Raw genomic sequence first — 25,919 nt, forward strand, 5'->3', positions numbered from 1 at the left:
TGCGTCACGCGGCGTTGGTAAGGTTCTCGCCTACCAGTCGAGAGGACCGGGGTTCAAATCCCGCACCTCACTGGTGGCTTGGGGTTGGTGCCGTTGCATAAACCCGGTGGCCAGCCAACCTAGCGGTCTGAAAACTCGAGAGGGTAGTAAGAAAATAGTTATCAGACCTCAGGCTCGGGGGTTAAATAGTGGGCCTAGCGACACACTGTTCGTTTGTCTTAGGCAACGGGACTTCTCCCCCAGTGGCTGTCGGCCCAAGAAACCGGAGTTCAGCGCCGGCCCTATGAACCTTGCAAGGGCCAGGAGGACTTTAACCTAACCTTTAATATATATATATATATATATATATATATATATATATATATATATATATATATATATATATATATATATATATATATACAGTATACATATACATATATATATATATATATACAGTATACATATATATATATATATATACACCTTTATATATATATACCCGTCTCTTATTTTTCACCTGTGGTAATGTGATATATATATATATATATATATATATATATATATATATATATATATATATATATATATATATATATATATATATATATATATACAGTATATATATATATATATATATATATAAATGTATTTAATATATATTATATATATATATATATAAATATATATATATATAATTTATTAGTATATAAGTCGTCGTTCCCCAAACATTGAGCTGTAAATGTCGTTTTGGTGATCATATTGGCTCAACCTCGGAATAAACACCGAAGGTTAATTTATTAGTAATAAGTTGTCGTTCCCCAACCATTCGGCAGTTAAACGACCATTTGGTGACGAATGGCTTATGACTTATAAATTCCCCTATGTACATTATTCCGATTGATATAATATATTAAATATATATTTATATATATATATATATATATATATATATATATATATATAATAAAATGTTAAAAGAAAATAAGATATATATATATATATATATATATATATATATATATATATATATATATATATATATGTATGTATGTATGTATGTATATATATATATATATATATATATATATATATATATATATATATATATATATATATATATATATATATATATATATCACACATTCCCTCATCTGAAAAATATGTATATAAATTTTATATATATACATAGATACCATCTCTTCAGCAAATACCAGAAGAGAGCTGAAGAACTCCCAACAACAAAAGGAGCACTTTATCAGAGAATGTTACGCTGTCATTATGTCACCTATATCTTGAAACAAGCTCTTGAGCCCATACTTTGCTCACCAGAACCTACTCGATATGGATAGGCTATCTCAACAGATGGTAAATTGATGGCAAATACCGCAGACAGTGTTCCAGCTTCTCTGATTGAGCTCACAATGTGCAGCTCTACCACCAGTTGTAGTACCAACAGCTGCAAACGCAGGAAGCACAACTTGGTTTGTACTGATGTTTGTAGATGTGAAGGGTGTGACAGTGAAGGACAGGATCGATATATGGACAAAGAGACCATTTTAAGTGATGATGGTGATTACTAACGAACTCATAACATTTGGAGTATTTCTTTGCAGAACCAATATAATACTTTCCATGGAGACAGTTGTTTTTGCAGGCTATGGCGTATGTTCAAAACTAAGAGGAAACTTATCTAATCCATTACTACTCCTCAGAGTTAGATTTGAAGACTATTTTTTTTTTTTTTTGTGGGGGGGACCTTTATACCTCGAAGTTTGCCTGTGTAAGGTAATTATTGATTACTCAGAAAAGTGATATGACCTTTTTTTAAGCAATTTTAGGAATTTAGTCATTTTAAAGGTTGCTAACAAATGGTTAAATGTCAAATTTGTTGGTAAAATCTTAGATAAATAAAATTGCTCTTAATTCGAAAACTGCTCATTTCTGAACCACTGTCTCTATATGAAAATGGATCAGCTCATTAAGGGTTTTCCAAAAATGTATAACATGACCATATTTGGTTAGGTCAAAATTTTGAATATGGGGCTCTGGGACAAAATTTGTAATTGGCACCAAATTTGGTAAAAGTTGTCTAAAAAACGCCAAAACCATTTTTGTACTTTTTGATGTCGAAATTGATTGAATCAATCAAAAAATCACTTTGGACAGCTCGATCACACAAAGTGACACTTGCTTCCCCCCTACTATAAGGCCTCTAAAGGTGCTACCTTCCGGGTTTATGGAAATATTTCGGGATGAAGTTGCTAGACCCATAGCCACCACTACCGTCCACGAACCACAACAACCAGTCTTCTTAACCTAACCCACCAGTGGAAGCCTTTCGACACCCAGTAAATATAAGAAGTTAGAAAACATCGCGATCGTCACTCCAAGTGTTCCGTCTCAAATTGAGAACTCTAACGAAGATTCTCTCCTAAGGTAAACCCTGGGCATTGTAGCCCATTTACCCAGAGGTAAATATTTGTGACAGAATTAGAATGGAGATATTTCACTCGGGGGAGGCGGAGTGATCTGGTTAGAGTCTATACTCGGCTCTGGATCTGGCGTCCGGGATTCTGCGCATGCGCGAGACGTCGAGGAATCAGGATCAGCGGTGGTGGTCTATTTGTTTACGCGCGTCGTGTTAATGAAGCTTCTTTGTAAGGACGTTTTTTTTCTGATTGGTGTCTGCTTTGTCGTTTAAAGATTGGCAGCAGACTTTGTTTAAAATTCTTTCTTGTACACAACCTCTCTCTCTCTCTCTCTCTCTCTCTCTCTCTCTCTCTCTCTCTCTCTCTCTCTCTCTCTCTCTCTCTCTAGAGCCTTACAAGTATGCATATATTATTTGGAATATTATAAGGTGTAAGCGTCGCATATCTTCAAGGTGAGAATGACATACAATTGGTGGGAAATTTTATATATATATATATATATATATATATATATATATATATATATATATATATATATATATATATATATATATGTGTGTATATATATAATTTTATATACTGTATGTATTTATGTATATACTGTATGTGTGTCCGTCTAATGTCATCACGATCATGTTTGCTCTCTTTTGCAATGAAAACGACTGATAGCGCAGTACACAATGTCCACAGTTATTTACGTAACAATATCCATTTTTCCTTCCGGAAGAAAAAAATATAAAGAATTTCACAGACCACCCATTTATAAGAAGAAAATGAAACAAGTCCTTCTGCCTGCTGTACAGAGTCTAGAGGTTCCACATCAGACCACCCGCCGCTTTCACACCTTGCCACACCGAATGGCCTTCATAATTCAAGGTCCCGTGCTGGCATATGGCGATCTTTAATCTAAAAGAAGAAGAAGAAGGAGAAGAAGAAAAGGAAGACCTAATGGAAAAAGGTAAAAAACCAGACTCCATTGATTATCTCTCAAGGCAAAAGAAGTCTAGAGAAGACCTAATGGAAAAGGTAAAAAAGAAGGAGAAGAAGAAGAAGACAAAAAAAGGTCCGTCGATTATCTCTCAAGGCAAAAGCTGCTATTGCCATTTGGTGCCGGTTATCAGTTAATGGTGGTTCTCCTGTTAAAGGGGAAATAAGTCTCTGAGTTTCTTTCACGCTTTCTTATAATGCAGAGATTCAGTTAACTGAGTCATATAAATTTTTAAATTATCTTATGCGAGAGTTTACGTTCAAGTATATGCTTGGTCATGTGTCTTTCTGTGTTGGCAATATGTTTGTAAGGCAATATCATATATTATATATGTTTGTAAGTCTATATATATATATATATATATATATACACACACACACACACACATATAACACATTAACAATAAGCCGTTTCCTCTGATAAAGGGAATTTCAAGGGAAAACATAACGATGCACACTGCCATAATCATTCTTCAATTACTGTACGGTGTACGGTGTATATATATATATATATATAATATATATATATATATATATATATATATATATTATATACTTTTTATTCCTTTAATGTGAGCCCCGTGCAATGCACGTCACTTAGTGAGACTTAACATGGTGTTTTTGCCGTGTGCTCTCAACCGAAAACATTTCTCCGAAATCTGTCATTGTTTAATTACTCCTGGAGTGCGGCCGCCATTTATTCTGCGGGGTTGGGGAAAGAAGTGAAGCTTTTTGGCGTGTGTGGAGAGAGAGAGAGAGAGAGAGAGAGAGGACAGCATCACGGTAATGTACGTAGATTTTGTCAGGATTAATAGTGTACTCTATTTAATCCTGGATTTTGTTATCGTACATTTAGAAAGAGAGGGAGATGGGAGAAAAAGTGACGGAGAGAAATTTTGGGAGGAAAGAGTGGAGGGGAAGTGAGGGAGGAAAAGTGAAGGAGAAAATTTGAGGGAGAGAAATTTTGGGAGAAAAAGTGAAGGAGAGAAAGTGAGGGAGAGAATCACGATTGATAAACAGTCGTTGTTGTTAGTACTAGACTAGTCTCACATTGTGTCAACGCTGGTTCTTGATACTTCGATATTGCCATAAGAGAGAGAGAGAGAGAGAGCTATGACAAGAGAGAGAGAGAGAGAGAGAGAGAGAGAGAGAGAGAGATCATCCCTAAGTTCTTTAGAAGCGAGTCATTAACAGCGTAACTTTCGGCGCTCTGACGGTAGATAGTTGGAGCTCCTGACAACTTGCAAACTCTGTCCCCTTAATACTATGCAGATTATCCAGATTTTCACGTCATATACAAAAGGGGGAAAAATAGTCGAAAAGTCCCCCTTTATTGAAAGGGATTAATGTCTTCAGTCTCTTGGCGTGGAAAAGTTGGGATTTTCTCCGTAGGTTGCTGTGACCCATATTTGGGGCCTCGTATTTTATTTTTTTGATTTATCGGAAAAAGTGCGTGTTTGACATCATGAAGTATAATTACAACATTCTTTTTTTGACGTTTCATATTAAACGCTTGTATCCGGGTCTTTCAAATACATAATAATAACAAATATTGTTATCCATCCTCTGAATCCTCTCAATATGTTTATGTTTGATCCCAGACTCATAACTGACACAGTTACCACTTATACTCATTAACATTTGGCAGCTAAGCACCGGCCTGTTGTGAGGTTGTTAGGGAAGGAGGGCTGGTGATAGACCCATACCTACGAATTCTGAACCAACCATACGTCTTTACAAAACCCTTGTAGATAACACACGGTACGATGCTATCGTATGCCTTTTAGGCCTAAAGTTTGTGGCGCGACTGAGTATCACGGAGTGTGGACTTGCGTGGTTTTGGCATCACTTAGGCAGTCCATTAGTGCATCCTTTTACGCCCTGCTCCAGGAACAAGAACCCGTGCTGGCATGAGGCCAGCTTAATTCTAAAAAGAACGAGCGCACTCTTCTCGCTGTGAACGAGTTTGCTGTGGCCATATGATCTATGATCCTCTCGCTCTCTTGACCATACAATAATGCATCTTTAATCTGCTTGACTGTGTGAGAGTAGTACCAAACCCAAATGACAAACTACGTCGCGGTTATAGGTCTAGAAACCACATGAAGTTGTATGGGTTCGATAGTACCATAGCTCAGGGAAATCCACCCTTGCTATAGTTTTTTTTTACGGGGGAAAGCATTAAATGAATAATAATTCTATTTACTACTGTGCTGTCTTTTAAGTAAGGTTTTATATGATATGCACTTTCTTTTGAATTAGATTTACAATTGGCAGGAAAGGCTATTTCCCAACCTCTGTTTCATGCCTTTTTCATTAAAAAAAAAAAATTCTGATTCTACCTCGAACATAAGAAAGCCGTTTTCCAAAATAATTGCCCAGCAATTGCGATGTACCGATTGCAGCATTATACATATTAATAATATAATTGTATGTACTGCTCTTTATTCCTTGTATATATCATCTTTATTCCATTTCACTTTCCCTTTCTCCACGAGATGTTGTCAGCATTGCAATCTCCTGTCTTCTGTTCATGTTCCATTTCTCTTTCAAATATTCTTCTGGCTCATATTGTATGCTCTCTTCATTTCCTTCATCATCATTCCTAAATTTCATCGTCGCATACATCAGGTTTTCTCTGCATCGTTCATTTCATGTTGGTCGATTTTCCTTCCTTTTTTTTTTTCTTTGCTCTTCTGTAGGCCGACATCCTGTTCCTGACCCCCCATTTGTTGACACGGTGTAGTCTTTGCATAATTCGCGCTATAAACCATGTTGCGTTTTCCTGGTAGTTCCTCTCTCTCTCTCTCTCTCTCTCTCTCTCTCTCTCTCTCTCTCTCTCTCTCTCTCTCTCTCGTTTTCATATCCTCTCTGTCTAGCAAATCTCTCTTATAAATATTCCATGATCTTTCTTCTTGTGCTTCATCGGCACTGGATAGTCTTTGCAAACTCTTCTCTGCCATACACAATGCATTAACTTGTTCGCTGCTTCATCGGATGCTATATTCCACCTGCTCGCTCCTCTCTCGAGGCCTTCCCCTCTGATCTCGGTTTCATCACATGCCGCTGTGGGTCTCAAAGCCTCTGTCGGTCTCATTTACTTGATGTACACACACGCTAATCTCGAATGAATGGGTGACGTAACGCGCTTGCGCGTCAGTACATTCTTTTATTGAAACAGAACTTTTAAACATAATTTGTCATTGGGAGTTCGTACGGTTTTCTAACCTGAATTTTATATTTAAAGGCTTTTTTAGGTTAGATTTCGTCACATTTTTATCAGCATTTTTTCTGGATATGTATAATTCACGCGTTATATTTGTCATGATAAATGATGTTTAATGCTTTGGCAATTTAAGATGAGGGTTACACGCATATATCTTGCATCAAATAAATATATACATATTTTCTCAAAGTGGTATTTTAAAGCACGCTTCAGATTAATTTAATATTCATCAAGTAATTTGGATGGTAATGTAATAATATTTTTTTTATCTTGTTAATAGATTCTATTTTAAATAGTTTTCAGCGCTACAAGGTTGTGAGCAATCAAACAAATACACGGTCTCGTGAAGAGCGGAAGCAATTCTCTGTAATTCTCTCGGAAACTGTAGTTCGATGAACGCTTGTGGGTTCATCGGCTGGAGTGCTTTTATCCTTATCCATTTATCAGGATTATCTTTGCAATTTGTTATCCAACACCACCCCACCCCCACCCCCACCTCTTCCTCGTTTGGTGAGGTGTTCCTCTGTTCCTTTCCTTACTGCAAATATGTCTTCATTTTTTTTTTTTTTTACTTTTTTTTTTTTTACTTATACATTTTTGTTTTCTGTCCGTCCGCACTTTTTTCCGTCCGCAATTTTTCTGTCCGCCGCCCTCAGATCTTAAAAACTACTGAGGCTAGAGGGCTGCAAATTGATATGTTGATCATCCACCCTCCAATCATCAAACATACCAAATTGCAACCCTCTAGCCTCAGTAATTTTTATCTTATTCACGATTAAAGTTTCATGGGCCGCGGCGCATACACTGTTATACCGAGACCACCGAAATATAGATCTATTTTCGGTGGTCTGGGGTATACGCCGTAGCGGCTACAGAAGACTCGATTGCACCGAAGAAACTTCGGCGCATTTTTTACTTGTTTCTTATCGTTTATGCTGTGTTTATTTCTTGGGAGGTTTCAGCATCTGAAATTATTCGTATTCTATAGTGTCCTGCTTATGCCCGGGTACTTAAAATGAATATGATGACCAGGGTTGCTGCTGTTGTTACTTATGGTAATATAAAACATCACATCTTTCCAAACGGTATTTTAGTATTTAAGGGGATGAAATTTACTCTTCTGACATAAAAAAAAAAAAAAAGTTGTTGGCCACACAAGCAAACCATCCGTTATCCTGGCTGCTTGCAACTTATTATAGAATTTATTTGGTTTACCAAACATTTAAAAAAAATTTTTATTTATCTTTGGGATTTCGAAGACTCTTAGCTCCGGATCGGATGATGAACTAACGGTGTAAACGAATATTTTTTCACTGTTTACTTAAATTTTCACTTGAAAAAGACACGATTTCCACTGCGTTTACTGTGAAATTCTACAACAGCCTTAGAAAGAAATAATTCGTATAGTTTTGATCAAGTATCTTGATTTCATTTCTATCAGTCAGTTACATCAATTAGTGACAGACACAGTCTTCTCCTTCCAAACTTCTTTCATCAACCACAAAAAAACAATTTGGAATCTGTGATTCTGAAACCACTGTCTTGTCTTTCCAGGACCAGCCGTGCTTGCGCAAGCAACCGTAGCGGAGCATCGACTTTACATCCCGCATGGCGGTAAGTCACGAGACTGGTGTCGGCCTCAGTTATATTTACAAGCCTCGGAATGGGTAGCTGGCCTCAGGCCTGCAATATTTGATAGAGAATAAAAGAAAATGATTTCGTTGGTGCATGCGCCCGGTGATTGGAGGCAAGAATTTTAAAACTGTTTTTTTATTCAGAGTTGAAATTGGAGGTGAAATGTTTTTCATTCTCATTGCGTGGTCGTGCTTTTGTCAATCGTTTGTGAAATGGGATATTAGCTATATAGTTACAGATGGGGATAACGATATATTTATATATATATTTTTTTTTTACATTGTCGATGTTGTATATGACTCTAACCATTTTTTTGGGGGGGCCGCATGTGTGCGCATTCAACCTATGGAAATATATTTTTTTAATACTGTGAACGTATGGCTATAGATATTTATATTGCGTGTTCGCACGAGGAACCTAATTCCACTTAAATTTACATTACTGTATTAATGTATTGTTGTATATGCGACTGTACCCATACCGCCATTCCCTCTTTTTACCATCCTATACGTAAAGATCCTTCAGCTGAACCAGTGATCCCACCACGAAATTTTACAATCTCCTCATCTACTCCTTCCACTTCTTTGTCTTTAACCCTGGCTTAGAATTTTCCCGCTTCCTCCTTGTACGGTCTTGTCACTTCCTTCTTCGTGTAGTGAAGACAAACCTCGTTAGTCACAATTGTTCCCGTAAGATTAGAAAAAGAACTACAGATACAAGAATCTGAAATATTCTGTAAAGGCCTGTTGAAAGTAGAAGCCGATGTTTAGGTTCACGAAGCACGCGAAGCAATAGAAAATAGAGAGGTTATTCAGACATACGTAAATAACACTCGTTTTTAAAATAAGAAAGTCACGAGCTAAAAAAAGTGCGTAAAAGGTATAATAGCTATCGACTTGGCCCTCAGGAAATCCTTGGAGCAACCTGGTGTACTACAACGAGAAGCGAGAAATCGATGTCCCCGAGAGAATAATCTCGCTACATGAATAGACAGACTCTGTAAAGTACAGACATTTCGAAATAGATAATGTCTGTAATTTACAGAGTCGATCTATCAGTGTAGCGCGATTATTCTCTCGAGGACATCGACCCTCGCATCTCCCAGGATTTCCTGAGGGCCAAGACGATAGCTGTTATACCTTTTACGCACTTTTTAGCTCGTGATTTTCTTATTTTAAAAAAGACTATTATATACGTTTGTTTGAATAACCTCTGTTGTCCATTTACTATTATTTCACTTGTTTCGTAAACCTAAGCATAGGCTTCTACTCTCAACAGGCCTCTACAGATTTTTATTTATTCTTGCACCAGTAGGTCGCCATAGATAATACTTTCTATCCTTCTGCAAATTGATATGTGTGAATCCTTTGCTGTTTCCTGAGCTTCCTTGACGAAGTAACCGTAAGACCTTCAGGGTACAGTGAAAGACCTAAAGATTATTTTTACACCAAAACCGAAACTTGACATCGTTATTATTATTATTATTATTATTATTATTATTATTATTATTATTATTATTATTATTATTATTATTATGAAGAACCTTATTCGTATGGAACAAGACCACAAAGGGGCCATTGACTTGAAATTCAAGATTCCAAAGAATATGGCGTTCAATTGAAAGAAGCAACATAAGTTTTCACAACTTACAAACTTCTGTTGATATCATAAAGTTATGAATATTCTGGATATTGCGTCTCTGGGCGAGATCTCAAGATCAGTACAGTGTGTAGCATAAGCGTGTAAGTTTGTTCAGCTACCCTAACGTCTGGTCAAGTAGTTTTACAATACAATTACCTGATCATGTAACCAGTGATTTTATCGTCATCATATTTTCCTTATCTCCATATCTTCATATGTTACCAATTTATGTCAATATCTCGTTATTCTCATTTTCCCATTTTAAAAATGAAGTGGAATTACACTCGGTAACTTGATTAAAATCCTTTAAAAAAAAAAATCTATTACCAAGTCTTCCCAACAAAAGTTTCATTTTCCCGTTTTCCTATTGTATTATTTTCTATCAAAGAAAACGGGGACTAGCGCGGAATGAGAATGTTTTTGAATAGAAAGGTGTAATTAAGGTAATGGAAATAATCTGGGGCTGAATGCCAGGCTGCGAGCGCATCATTGCCATTTAAGATAGCTTTCGATGAAGAGCAGAGATTCCGTTTCTGTTCATTGTGGAATGCATTTAAGAATGTGCGAGATAAGAAATTTTGCTTATTTTCTGATTCTTGTTCGTTATCGTCCTAAATATTATTACATTCGTTTCGTTGGTTGCTGTTTAGCGCTTAAACGAGCCGTTACTTGGATGAGTGTGAAAAAACTAAATATAAGTGCTTTATTTGTCGTGTACGCACATGCGTTTCAGGTGCCCGTTCGTTACCCAGCCCTAGGAGAGCTGTTAATCAGCTCAGTGGGCTGGTAAAACTAAGGTATACTTACGTTACGCATATTCTGTACTCATTCCTTACCAGAAGACGCCACAAAAAGAAATGAATAAAAAAGGAGACAAAAGAAGTACACGTGTACAACGCTGCAGTAATCACGGAAAAGAAAATGCCTGGAGCAGAACTGTAATTCACACAGTTACGAAGGAGACAGGAAAAGCATCATGGAAATGGATGGTCGTAAAAAAAAAAAAATCAAATAAATAAAAAACCTGAGCATAAAGACAAAAGGAGAAGTCATAGAACGGAAGGAAGTGCGCGAGAGGCTCTCGGAAACATTTGAAAAAGAGGAAAACGAATCGATGTCGAGGGCAGGGGAGTTGTGTGAAGTGCCGACAGCCGTAAACACGCGCGGGAAGAACCGTATACAAGCTCTCGTAATGGAGCCCACTCAGTGGGGATTTGTTCCCACTCCGTAGGGACTGGAAGAGGAGAGAGAGAGAGAGAGAGAGATCTTGTCTCTGGTTCTCATATTTCCCTCTCCCCTTCCCCCACCCCCTGCCCCCGGCCTTCTAGCATCAAAAGCCCCTCCACCATCAACACGTGAAAAGGAGGGGGTGGGGGGATTACGGGCAACCGAAAGTTTGTTGTTCGGGTGAGTTTCGTTGTTATCTGGAATACAAATCAATCAGCCAGCCATGTTATGAGTCGATGATACCATTTCTAAATGAATTTCCCCGATGGAGAGAGAGAGAGAGTGAGAGATTGGCGGAGGGGAATTCTGATGATAATTAATCACCAAAATACCACTTCAGTGGCTAAAGGGAAATACTAGGGCCGTGGGTCCAGTATGTTGTTACCTCTCTCTCTCTCTCTCTGTCTCTCACACACACAAACAAACACATATGTAATCTTCAATATTTCGAGAACACAACTCTTCCTTGATTATTGTAGAAACTATTACCTATTTTTTTCTTTTCTTCTTCTTCTGTGCCTTGCATATAATGGTTTTTTTTTTTTTTTTTTTTTTTTTTTTTTTTTTTTTTTTTACTTAATGTTCATTAACTCTTGACCTTCACTTCACGGGTGACGAGCCCTTTCAATATGTTCATATCACTGCGAGCTCTACTAACTTTTCGTCCCAGAGATTTGTAATTAAAACTGCTACTGTAACGCCAACCAAATCACAGCTTGCGTCTCTCTGTAGTCCAGTGTGGAGGGCTGTACTATGCTCCAGTGTCAGTGACCCCCATTCTGCCTATGCGGATTTGGGAGGTGAAGAAACCCTCTCACCTTCTCAGGTATTGAGTTACTAATTATTACAATCATACATCGAGCTCTCTCTCTCTCTCTCTCTCTCTCTCTCTCTCTCTCTCTCTCTCTCTCTCTCTCTGGTTGTGCCACTAATTATTACACTGACCTCTGTCTCAATCCAGTGACCTTGGCCTTTGTCTCTTCTTACGTATCCTTTAAAAAAAAAATGCCATCTGTTGTTGAAATCCAAGACTAATTCGATTATTTTCTCACAGTGGGCCAACTTTTTCAGTGCCCTTAACTCTAAGATCACAGCTACTTGTTTTGGAATGGAAATAACTTAAGATGCTGAAGCCTATGTCCTGTCCTCGGCTGAGGCTTCCTTTATTGTTAACCTTTTCGTCGCTTTTTTTGGCAAAGTGCCGAATATGCATTCCTTAAATTTTTTTGAGTTGTCTGCATCGACGGTGATTTTTTTACTGATTTCTTGCTTCAGCCAAGCATCAAGTGTATCTCTCTCACCAAACTTCCTGGATGGTGAGAGAGACAGATTTCATAACTTTGCTGAAACAAGAAGTCAATGGTAAAATCACTTAAACAGACTATATTGACGCCAAAAAATTCGAGAAATGCAAATTCTGAAGTTTGCCATCAATGGGACGTTTTGCTTAAGATTTCTCATATTTTTTGTAGGTTTTTAGTTCCTGCTTGGATAAGTGGACTGGATTGACCTTCCCGTCGATCTCTTTAATGAAGGGAATGTTCCTTACAACCGTTATGTCCTAATTGTGGAAATTGGACGGGGGAATTGACACGGAAAATTGAAATGGAGGGTGATCTGTAATTATATATGTATATACACACATACATATATATATATTATATATATATATACAAATATAATTATGACTCACATCGGGATCGAACCCAGGTCTCTCAAATGAAAGGTAACATCAATTGGTAGCGCCTTTGCCTTTCATTTAAGAGACCTGGGTTCGATCCCGATGTGAGTTAGAATTATATTATATGTGTGTGTGTGTGTTATGTATGTATGTATGTATAAAAATACTTACATCTGTGTACAGTACACATGTATAATTATATCTGAGTATTTTGTGCGCACGCACGAGCGCTTCTTAGCAAAACCACAAAACAAAACAGGACCCATTCAGATCACAAGCGTCCCAACTAAGAAAGTCCAAACAAACAAACGATTGTATCATAGACGACTACGAGGCAGCCTAGTGGCCATTCTTTTATCCCAGTGATCGCATGAAGCCATTCTCTATGATAAATGGCTCGTACAACGAAGTCGAAATTCGCGGATGGTAATCCTCACGGCCCGTTATTAGGTAGTGGGTGGGTCGTGGTTGGGCTGGGGGAGGGAGAGGGATTTAATAAACTCATAACGTATTAGCGTGACCTTGTGATATGTGTGAAATTTTGGGAGGATTTTGCTTTTCTCTCAGAACTCTGGAGATTCGCTAAAATTATTTCCAGTTAAACAGACTATTGACGCCAAATGGGAAAATTTGCGTAATGGTGGTGTCGTTCTGTATGGGATGACAAGGTATATGGAAATAAGCATATTTTAATAATCATTGTGTTTAAATACTGCAGAACTGTATTTTTAGTTAAATTATTATTATTATTATTATTATTATTATTATTATTATTATTATTATTATTATTATTATGACAACTCGTAGGCTTATAGACATGCCAACAAAGATTCAGCAAATTGCAGCGCCCATCCATGAAAAAAATTAAAAACTCAAGAAGAAAAAACTAAAACAATAACATGGAATAAATAAATAAAGCTAAACAATGTAACAAACGAGAAAAAAAACGCTTAAATGTGACGTGACTTCAAGGATATGGTACAAAGGATGTGATTTGCCCAAGGTCTGTGAATATCGGTTGTATGATTGCCTTCAGGCAACTGAGTGAGCTACCTGAGACGACCCAGTAGCTGCAAACAGTTGCAGGTTCTCAAATCGATTAGGCAAAAGCTTCATTGGCAGTGCGAACAACTAATAAGATAAATTCGTTATATTAAATGGAAACGTTTGATGAAACGCTGTAATTGTCACCTCTTCTCCAAAACGGTAAGATAGAGTCTCGAAGGAAATGTGGTCATGAACGTTAAAGCAAGAAAGTCACTGGGAAAAGAGAAAAGTTTTCCGAATAATTTGTATGATAATGAAGGAACAAGGAAAAATGATTTCGTCACTCTGCCGGCTTTCCTGGCGGTCAGTGAGGGCAGTATAGAAGGCTCCGAAGTTCCTGCAGTGGCGATAAGGGATGAGAAATAGGTCTCTTGGAATCGGCCTACAAAATGTTTGTGTTTACTTGGCGTGATGGAGTCGAATGGTTTTTGCTTTTTGCAGTTGCAGGTGAGATTTTTAATACATGCTAATGTTTTGTCATGTTTTCTTACCATTCGAAAGAAGAATGACAAAATGGTTATCTAAACGAATGGAAACATCTTGGCAAACACAACAGTTATCCAGCCTAATGATCATAAATTGAAAACTCATGCCTGAGTCTTCGCATTTCAGAGTTATAGCTTGATGGTTTATTTTTTTTTCAGAAATTCCTCAAAGGTTCCAACTAAACGATTCCTCATTCAGTTGAAGCCCTTCTTTGGCTGAGTCGGTTGAGCTTTAGACTGTCATTCGATGGGCCGGAGTTCAATTCGCGGCCGGCTGATGAAGAGTTAGAGGAATTTATTTCTGGTGATAGAAATTCATTTCTCGCTATACTGTGGTTCGGATTCCACAATAAGCTGTAGGTCCCGTTGCTAAGTAACCAATTGGTTCTTAGCCACGTAAAATAAGTCTAATCCTTCGGGCCAGCCCTAGGAGAGCTGTTAATCAGCTCAGTGGTCTGGTAAAACTAAGGTATACTTACTTTACTCATTCAGTTGAATGACTCAGTTTTCCACAAATGCCAGTCTAGGCCTAAGAACTGGCTGTTGTGCAATAGCTCCATGTGGAAGGTAAGAATAGCGAAAATTTTTAAACAATATCGCAGAGTAACTTAAAACTTTCTCTGACAAAGCAGAGAGACTGCATGAAATTTTTAAAACCACGACCTTATTAGAGGTATGTTAACCATTCAGTATCGTGTATTATAGGTCGAAACGCGATGGAACGTATAGGTATCTGATCTGTGGACTGAAGCAGTGAACGTCTAGGCCTAATAAAGCCTCAAAACCCAAAGATTGTTTTATCTTGAGGTTCTCCAATCAGAGATAGAAATATCCCACCCCGCGAGAGAGTTTAGTTTGAGGATTCAGCTACTGAAATAATATAACACTGTGTTCTTGGTCTGGTCTTCTTACTGTCAACTTACCCTCCCCACCAAAGGGTAGTCTCAGCCATACATTAGCTCCGCAGCATCTCCATAAGTAGCCGCCTTTGGCCTCCGACCTGTCGAATAAATGGTCAGTTGATATGTTGAGTTTCCTGTCTCTGAATGAAATCCATCTTATTTGTCCCACTGCTCCTGGAAGTTGAAACGAGGATGGAACTTGACCACGGAACATTCGGACAGAACTAGGCATGCAATGCCAGCTTGTCTCCCCAAGACCACGGTCTAGACCGTGTTTCAAATTAAATTAATCTGTTATCTCTCGTGCAGACTTAATTACCGGGTCTGTTTCATTGTCCGGAATAAATCAGTACAGTTATTCCAGTGGAATCAATTCAGCCACTTAGGGATGCCGTTAGTGTTGGAATTCGATTCATAAGTATGTGTGATCGAGGTCACACAAGCTCTCCGGATGAGAATTTTAGATTATTTTCTTTTGGGGATAACTTTTCATTTCGTTTTCTTCATTTGTTTATTTTGTTGTATATTAGTTTATTTTATGTATTTATTTAATTTTCTTGAGCCTGTTCGCCTCCCACCTATCAACGGTTAGCTGAGCAAGATTTCAAAACCTAGGCGCATAAAATTGCGAAACACCCGGCCGGGCAAAACCGTTGAGAATTTTCTTCCTCTTGTAAACATCATCTTTATTACCAATCGTTCCCGCTCTCTCTTCCGCAGCAATATTGTCTTACCAATTATGACCGAGCAGACTTCAACCGTCGGCCCGTAAAAACTTATCCCAATTACGCTAACTGGGAGGACCGAATTTCAAGGGATTTGCTGATTGCTAATAAACATGCCACGAGAGTCATTACCTGGTCGATTGCTGCATTGCGCTCCGAATGCGCGAAAAAAATTCAGAAGCAGTGAAAACGAACCTGCAGTCGACATGCTGTCCCCGGGAACTGTGGGGTGATTTATATGTATAATATATATATATATATGTGTATATGTGTATATATGTGTGTATATATATATATATATATATATATATATATATAGGCCTATATATGTGTGTATGTATGTATGTGTGTTTAGGTATCCGTGTTAAATTTATGATTTAATGAATATTTGAATGCCTAACGTAAAATAATGACTGTTCTTATTAATCCATAACACTTACGATCATCATTCGCCCAATGTGAATATTTATAATTTCGTTCCATTTCCCTCCACCCATCCCAATATAGTTCCTTTCATTCTCGCCCATCCTATTCACTCTCCTCCATTCTCTCCCATCCATACTCCTTTCATTCCTTTCCGAGCAAAAAAAAAAAAAAAAAAAAAAAAAACGACTGACGTCAAAACTCGATCTGTGCATTGCTGACAAATGGAAAATTGTTTTAGAGAGAGTCCTTCTTTTCTTGGTATGAATTTTCTTCGTCACGAAGAATTAAATTTTGCATTCTATTTTATAGTAAAGAAGGAATTTATTTTATGCTCTTTTGTTGCATACATATTCGAGCATCCTAAAAGAACGATCTTTTGTTGTAGACCTCTCGGAATATCCTAAAAGAACGATCTCGAAATATCATAAAAGAACGGTCTTTTGTTGCAGACTTACTGGAATATCCTAAAAGAACGATCTTTCGTTGCATACGCATCGGAATATACTAAAAGAACTATCTTTTCTTGCAGTCATATCGGGATATCCTAAAATAACGATCTTTTGTGTTCTCTGGACCTTTTTTTGTGCCTCCCGTCTTCTTTATTCGCCTCTGTAAAGGAATTTATCGCAGAATGAAAATAGAATATTATAAAATAACCTTCTGTCCTTTAACTTTTAATGGCCTTTCATTGTCTTTTTTGTTGTGTTCGGTCGCGTTTCACATTGTTTAGTATGAACTCAGCCTTTCCTGAATTCTGATTTTTTTTTTTTTTTTTTCTTTTCATCTTCCTCTGAATAATTTAAGTCTTCTGTTACAAATAAGTGAGGAGAGAAGAATGTATCCGAACTAATAAAGTAAAATTCGGTCGTTTCTGATACAGAGTACTGAAACATTCGTTCGAAAAGATGTCTCCAGAGATTGAAATTAAAGGAGACTATACCACACACACTGCGGAGGCTACACCACTGTCATACAACGGACTCTTCATCTTCAGAGTATGACAGTTGTATTCCCATGTATCTGGTGAATGTGACTTGTGAATTTCGTGTACAGATTTCAACGGTGTTTTGCTGCAAACATTGAATTGTCAGTTACACTGTGGTAAAGCATTGTGCTTTTAGTGGCCAGATTCAGTTTGGCCTAATCAAATTAAGACGTCAAACTAAGTATGTATGCAGAGAAAAAGATGGGAGAGTTGTCTTTGTTCCCTTAAAGTACATAATACATTGAGTATATACATCAGTTTATGTATGTATATATATATATATATATATATATATATATATATAATATATATATATATATATATATATATATATATATATATATATTATATATATTGTATATATTTTGTCTATGTACTTTAGGGAACAAAGACATATTTATATATTTACATATATATACAGTATGTATATATATATATATATATATATATATATATATATATATATATATATATATATATATATATATATTTGCCCTCATAACTCTTACTTTTGCTGACATTATATCTCACGTTTCCTTCCTGTTCACTCTGCTTTTCATTCTCTCCTGCTTCTACTACTACTGCTACAACTATTACAGCTACTGCTGTGTGGAAAAGAAGTAATAACTGCAGGAGAAAAAGAGTAATAGTAGTATCCACGGAACTGAATATACGTCTTGGACTACAACCTATCCATCCTAGATGGGATACCTGCCCCATCTCTTGAGAATATTCTGCAAATGTCTCGGAATCGACATCAGGTGGGACCCTGATCTGTCAACAGACGAAGAAAGGGGGAAGGAACGGAAATTGAAATGTTGCAGAGGCCGTGCAGCGTTAATCTAATCCATGTCGTGTAAATAAACGTGCTGATGGAAGGAGGAATGAAGGGAGGGCGTGTCGTGTCATTTTTTTATTAATGGAATCACTCTGGGGAGGAAGAGACTTCCGACATTGCTGGGTAATCGAATAAAGCCCTAAAGGTTCATTTGCGTTTCGAGCACTGAGTAAATACTGTAAGTGTATTCACTGGAAAATAGAGCAGTTCTGAATTGTTTATGTTTATATATATATATATATATATATATATATATATATATATATATATATATATATATATATATATATATATATATATATATATATATATATAAGTATGCTGTAACAACAACTGTTTTCTATATATATATATATATATATATATATATATATATATATATATATATATATATATATATATATATATATATTTACACTATATATGCATTTATATACATACACAACACATACATATATATGTATATATATATGTGTGTTACTAAAAGGACCTCATTCAAACTGGATGGTATCTAATGGAGTATTTATTCAGAAAAAGTTACAAGCTTTCTTGGACAAACAGTCCTCATTATCGGATACCTTACAGTTTGAATGAGGTCCTTTTAATCATTCTACTAATGCACAGAACAATTGTGTATGTGATAAAGTTAATATATGTGTGTGTGTGTTTTATACACAAATGAGTGCTTATAACAGATAGGCCAAATAGATTACTCTGACTTTCGCAATGCGTTCCGATATTTCTGTAGCCATAAATACATATATACATACACATACACTCACATATATACCTACACACACACATACATGCATGCACACATTGCTGGATATTGTGCTTGCAGGAAACCGTCAGCTGGGACAGAGAGACATCGAAATTTGACAGACATTGATCCTCGCGTGAAAACGAATAAACGAAGGGTCCAGAGTTCCTCCCCAATATGCTAACGAGGCCACAACTGCATCTTAGAAAGTTGTTGTCCTCTTTAAACGAGGAACAGAAAAGGCAGGTTTATCCTGCAGAGCAAATTGTTGTTGTTATTATTATTATTATTATTATTATTATTATTATTATTATTATTCAGAAGATGAACCCTATAAATATGGAACAAGTCCTGCAGGGACCATTGACTTGAAATTCAGGTTTCCAAAGAATATGGTGGTCATTTGAAAGAAGCCAAAGAAGGTAATAGGAAAAGCAGAAAGAAGAGATCAGTTATAACAAAAGAGAAAATAAATGAGCGTATTAATGAGAGACTGTTGGATCGCGATGCATTTGTCAAATAGAGTCCAGGAACCACGTGAAATGACAAAAGTATGGAGTGAAAAGGACCATTTCCCTTAGATTGCAAGATATAATTTTTCTTGTGAGACTCCAAAGTTTGTGAATGATTTATATCACTAAAGATATGAGAAAAAGATCAAGTTTAGGATAGAAAAAGGAGTCTCTAAATCTCTGCGTCAGCGTCGAAGACATAAAACTGACAATTCAACTAACAAAATTTATTTGCCAGCTGGGGGACCGGGGTCAGCGAAAGAATGACCTGTCAAATGAGAGGCCACAGAGATTTCGAAGGGGTCGCAAAGGGAGGAAGGGATTCGTAAGAGAGAAAAAAAGGTGTATGGGACTTTGTGGTCAGAAGAAGCACGGAGAACCGTGAAATGGGGTTACGGGGCCACGTCCAGTCTCTCTCTCTCTCTCGCTCTCTCTCTCTCGTTATTTCGGGTGGGAGAGACAGGAAGAATCTCTCTCTCTCTCTCTCTCTCTTCTCTCTGGTGGGAAAGACAGGAAGAATGTCTCTCTCTCTCTCTCTCTCTCTCTCTTATTTCTGGTGGGAGAGACAGGGAGAACTCTCTCTCTCTCTCTCTCTCTCTCTCTCTCTCTCTCTCTCTCTCTCTCTCTCTCTCTCTCTCGTTATTTCTGGTGGGAGAGACAGGAAGAACTCTCTCTCTCTCTCTCGTTATTTCTGGTGGGAGAGACAGGGAGAACTCTCTCTCTCTCTCTCTCTCTCTCTCTCTCTCTCTCTCTCTCTCTCTCTCTCTCTCTCCTCCCCTCAACCCCATCCCAATAAATCTCGCTGCGGCCGAAAGTGGAACGTTAAGGAAAATGCGATAATGAAGGAGCCATTTCGTGGCGCCCGAAAAGTAGGTTTTGATTAAAACTTTGGACGTAATTCATATCCTTTATTTATGAGTAGATCCCGTCTAGGTTTTTTCCTCGTATCACAGTGACTTAAGCTTAGGCAATGAAAACGATACGGCTTTAGACATAGAGCTAATATTATGAATAATGAAAACTTAATCTATCCTATGAATAATGAAAACTTAATCCACCCTTATTATTATTCTTATTATTATTATTATTATTATTATTAATGCTATAAATAATTCCCCACCTTTGTGTTTCGTTCTTTCTGACGATGGCCGCCTGCGTGCGCGTTGGAACGCAAGAGCAGAGTAAACAAAAAAAGCAGAATATCTTTCCATATCCTTTGGAAATTTATCATACCCTCTGCCTGCAGACGAGAAGGATATAATAAGAGGAATGGAGAAGACTCTCTACAACGAAATTGCAGTTGAAACAGCAGTTGTTTTTAATTGCTGATATAATTTTTGGGGACATACAGACAGACAGATAGGTTAAGCGCACTTAATCGTCCTGCATATATCTTTATCTACAGCAAGACTTGAATATTAAAAGATCTGGAAAATTTCCATTCAAACAAAGTGGTAAATTTCATCACAATTGATATAATGGTTTTACACAGAAATTGGCAATCCATCAGAAAAAAGTTAAAAAATTTAAACCGCAAAAGATTGAATTCTAAAAGCTTCATGGTAATGGAATGATTGTATTAGCTGACTGGAACAAGTCAATTAATGTTCCTAACTTGTGCGTGTGCGTACCTGTATGTTATTTCCGCGCATGTGTGTGTATGGATGTTATTTTCTTTTATTTTTCCCTTTTTTTTTTTCTTCGACGCAAAGCAGTGAAATGCCCATGTCAGTGTACTGATCCAAACCGCGTGTCTTAACGAAGACCGATAACGAAGACCGGAAGTGGCCCAAATCGAATTATTTTCGGGCGTCACCGTCAGGAGTTTAGGTCCGGCAAAAGGAAACCAAATGCCTCGTCCAGCAGACGTCGCTGAGAAGAAAAACAAAAACAAATTGTTGATGGTTATCAAATTAGATTTACTCCAGAACTAATTGTTTACTCTGGTGTGTCCCGCTTGAGGGCTGACAGGGTAAAATTCATTATGTCTGCATCATGTTGAAATGCTCTCAGTCAGTACAAAAGGCAGTCGAAATGTTTAGAAAGCTTAACCAGATCCTTGTTTACTGAAGTCAGAATTAAGATAAATAAGTATTACCCTTTTCGTTCTGAGCTCATTAATAGACATTAGTGAATAAAAACAATGTTTTATGCAGAAGAATCCAGTGTCTTTAGGTTATGCCACTGATCCCATCACACCGTGAAAGCGTTTGCGTTAAAGGGATTCGAACTGCTTTCGTATGACCTTCACGCCTTAATCAGTTTAGAGACAGAGTATCCCGTAGAACATACGAATTATCCAAAACTGAAGTTTGGGTTCCATTGCTCAGAGACAAGTTCGGGTTTATCTGAAATGGAGTTGAATTGCTTTGCAGGAATTCTCAGCCCCATAACTTCAGGAATCGGATGCTGGAAAGATGAGATTGCTTCAAATGAAACTTCTGGCCACCTCGAACGTAATCAGATGGGAGTCTTTTGTCTTATCTTGTTTGAATTGTTAGTGGGTGAATTTCTTTGCAGTTCGTTTGTTTGGCTAGAACCTCGACGGCAACTCCCACAGAGGCTCTTTCGTGAGTGAGATGATTTTATATATCCTCGAAGGAATGGCTGATGGTTCTTTTGTGCATTAAATTGACAGCTCTTCCACAAGTTAGATATGTTTGCCTGCGCCTGTGTGCTTTTGTGTGTCTGTGAGCAAGAAATCCCTTTAAATATTTAGGACAGCGCTTTCAAAAAGTATAAATCTTTAACGTTTTGACGTTGCTTTTATGTTATATCGTTGTATCTCCGTCCGTTTATCATTTTATCTTTTTATAAAGTGATCAAATATAATTTTGGTTTCTGAAGCAAAAGAAATGTTTTTTTTTTCCTATGTATACATAATATTATATCTCCCAAAAGTAGATTAAAAGGCACCTCCTTTGCTTTTTTGTTACAATAGCGCCTCTTCAGAAATATTCTGAGGGTCTACAGGCATTGTGAGGGCAATCATAGGCCTATTCGAAGGCGATGGTGGGATAAAAGGCATTACGTTTATCTTCTTCTTCTTCTTCTTCTTCTTCTTCTTCTCCTTCTTCTTCTTCTTCTTTCCGTTTATCTTCTTTCTTCTTCTTCATCTTCTTCTTCTTCTTCTTCTTCCTTTTTCTCTTCTTCCTCCTCTTCTTCTTCTTCTTCTTCTTCTTCTTCTTCTTCTTTTCTTTATCTTCTTCTTCTTCTTCTTCTTCTTCCCGTTTATCTTCTTCACTTCTTCTTCTTCTTCTTCTCCTTTTTTCTTCTCTCTCCTCCTTCCTCCTCCTCCTCTTCCTCCTCCTTCTTCTTCTTCTTCTTCTTCTTCTTCTTTATCTTCTTTTCTTCTTCTTTCCGTTTATCTTCTTCTTCTTTCATCTTCTTCTTCTTCTTCTCTTCTTCTTCTCCTTTTTTTCTTCACCTCTCCTCCTCCTCCTCCTCCTCCTCCTCCTTCTTCTTTTTCTTCTTCTTTTTTCTTCTTCTTCTCCTCCTCCTCCTCCTCCTCCTCCTCCTCCTCCTCCTCCTTCTTCTTCTTCTTATTCTTCTTCTCAGCTCGCGTGCTTTACGTAAACGCACAAGAATCGACGCGGAGTATACAAACAGCTCTCTCTACCGAGAGTTCTGCTTTATGTTGGCAAAACCCTTCGCCCCAGGCTAAAGAGAAAACAAATAGTCATTCGTATTCCAGATATCAGTTTGTGTAAACTGGTAAAAAAAAAATTGGTTGAAATGAAAATGAATATGCAGAATTAAACTCCCAAGTCAGTAAGACCTGTCGACTCGGTTCGTTGCCGAAGGAGTAAATTGAACGGAAAATTAATTTTAGCGGTGTTTTTGTATCTTATTAATTCTAGATTATTCAATTAGCCTCGCCGTGATGGCGGTCCGTAATCACACGTACTTACGTACCCATTACGAAATACGAATTGCCGCAGTTTGAAAATGTATGTATTCATATATCACTCTATTCAAATATCCATTGGAAAAATTAAAGAAAGAATTGTTATTTGGAATTAAAATATAATTGAAAGAATGAGAATATGAGAATCATTAACGAGTGAGGATCTTATGTGAAAGTATAATTTGATCATATATATATATATATATATATATATATATATATATATATATATATATATATATATATATATATATATATATATTTATATATATATAGTTACTTATATATATAGTGTATATATAAATATATATATACATATATATATAAAGAAATGTTCAAATAAACGAAGCAACAAAGAAAAGTCTAGAGGCGGCGTGGCCTCCAAGCGAGTACTCGCTAAAAGATTTCTGGAAATCTGACTCCTGGAAAAGGACAAACCAATTTCTTCGGAAAGTGCTGGTAAGTGAAAAATATGCAGCTTCACAAAGAGTTCATATTCATTCCTTTGTGGCTTGAAATGTTGAACATTCTCCTTTGGAACAGACTTGAGTGAAATGAGTCTGAGAGAGAGAGAGAGACCGACAAACAGACAGGGAGAGAGAAAAAGGGGGGTGAGCAATAAGGAGAGAGAGAGAGAGAGAAGAAATGGGGAGAACAATAAGGAGAGAGAGAGAGAAGGGGAAATGCAAGAAGGAGAGAAGGGGGAATGCAGGAAGGAGAGAGAGAGAGAGAGAAGGGTGAATGCAAGAAGGAGAGAGAGAGAGAGAGAGAGAGAGAGAGAAGGGGGAATGCAAGAGGGAGAGAAAGAGAGAGAGAGGAGAGAGAGAGAGAGAAGGGGGAATGCAAGCTGGAGAGAGAGAGAGGGAGAAGAAGAGAGAGAGAGAGAAAAAAAAAGAGAGAGAAAAGAAGACAGAGAAAGAGAGAGAAAAAAGGCAGAGGAGAGAGAGATAGAAAGGGAGGGAGAGAAAGAGATAGAGAGAGATAACAACGCCTTTAAAACACACCTTGTCGGAGAACTGATTCCCTTGTGAGATGACAGGAAGTAGGCAAATATTACCCTTGTGGACAGAGGAGCCTGTCAGTAGACGGACAACCATATTCAAACGGAGAGTGACGGTGGATGTCATTCTAGGGTACGGGAGAGAGACAGAGAAGAAAAATGCATTGGACCCAAATGAAATAACAAAAGGAAAACTAAAACTTGGAAGTGGTAAGTAAAGCGAACATACACCACAAATAATAATAATAATAATTATAATAACTATTATTATAATAATAATAATGGTGAAGAAATCCTCATGGTGGAGATGTAAATATATATAAAAAATATATGTACGAAACGTTTTGTATATATATTTTTAATATTACACCTACACCAGTATAGATTTCTTCACCATTCTAGTGACACATGCAATGAGATTTGTATGAATAATAATAATAATAATAACAATAAGAAGAAGAAGAGGAAGAATTTGAGAAAGAATGGCAGGCAAATGGAGACGAAAATTGTGATAAAACTGTTTTTCTCGCCATATAGGCTATTGCCTGAGAAGGGGCGGCTTTAAAGTAAAAACAATATATTGATTACTGTCATTCATCTTCTAACTCCTTAGTGAAGGACGAAACCCTGTGCTGTAAACTTCCCTCCACTGCCTCGCTCTAACTTGAATATAGCGGGCCCACCTGGGCTCGTGCCCCCCCAATGAAAAATAATGACAAAATAATAATATAGAAGGTTTAGATAATAACATAAATGAGAAATATAAAAATGGGAAAAAATAAAAATTCTCTTAGAGATATAATATAATATATATGTATCTTCATAATTCCACAGATAACACAACGTCATTATTCCAGTTACCACAGCGTGATAATTCCAGATACCACAGTCATTATGCCACAGATACCACAACTTCATTATGCCACAGATACCACAAGGTCATTATGCCATAGATACCACAACTTCATTATGCCACAGATACCACAAGGTCATTGTGCCATAGATACCATAACGTCATTATTCTTTAGATACCACAATGTCATTATTCCACAGATACCACGTCATTATTCCACTATACCACAACGTCATTATTCCACAGTTGCCACAACGTCATTATTCTTTAGATACCACAATGTCATTATTCCAGATACCACAATGTCAATATTCCACAGATACCACAACATCATTATTCCACAGATACCACCGAGACAAACCTTTTTAAAGAATTTCCATCGTTTACTTTTTCTCTTCTGTTTAGCGTCCATTAACGAAAGATTGTCCAAAAGTCCTTTTGCACAGTCCACAATTGTTCGTCCATAGGCGCCATTATTCCTCTCCCAGACCTTTGGAACAGCCCCCCAGCGCCTGCCTTATGTCGTCCACTCTGTGATTTATCTCTTCAATTCATATATTATTCGTGACTTTTTCTTTTAGATGCCTAGATGAGTCGGTCACTTCCCTTCCATCGTTAAATACTAGCTTGAATGACTCTTTGCCGTCCACTCTCAATCTTGTTTTCAAGAT

General features: G+C 37.2%; 1 protein-coding gene across 2 annotated transcripts in view; it reads left to right on the forward strand.

Moving 5' to 3' along the window:
- LOC136854213 (probable G-protein coupled receptor No18) overlaps window positions 1-25,919 on the forward strand; it is a 130,990-nt gene that overhangs the window by 69,758 nt on the left and 35,313 nt on the right. Inside the window, exon 2 of one of the 2 annotated variants that reach the window (XM_067130536.1) lies at window positions 8,179-8,238. The exons of the other annotated variant lie outside the window; for it this stretch is intronic. The gene's annotated coding sequence lies outside the window, so the exon portion shown is untranslated. The remainder of the gene's footprint in view (window positions 1-8,178; window positions 8,239-25,919) is intronic. 2 annotated transcript variants of the gene reach the window in all.

Source organism: Macrobrachium rosenbergii, chromosome 28, assembly GCF_040412425.1.
Source record: "Macrobrachium rosenbergii isolate ZJJX-2024 chromosome 28, ASM4041242v1, whole genome shotgun sequence".
Classification (NCBI taxonomy): domain Eukaryota; kingdom Metazoa; phylum Arthropoda; class Malacostraca; order Decapoda; family Palaemonidae; genus Macrobrachium; species Macrobrachium rosenbergii.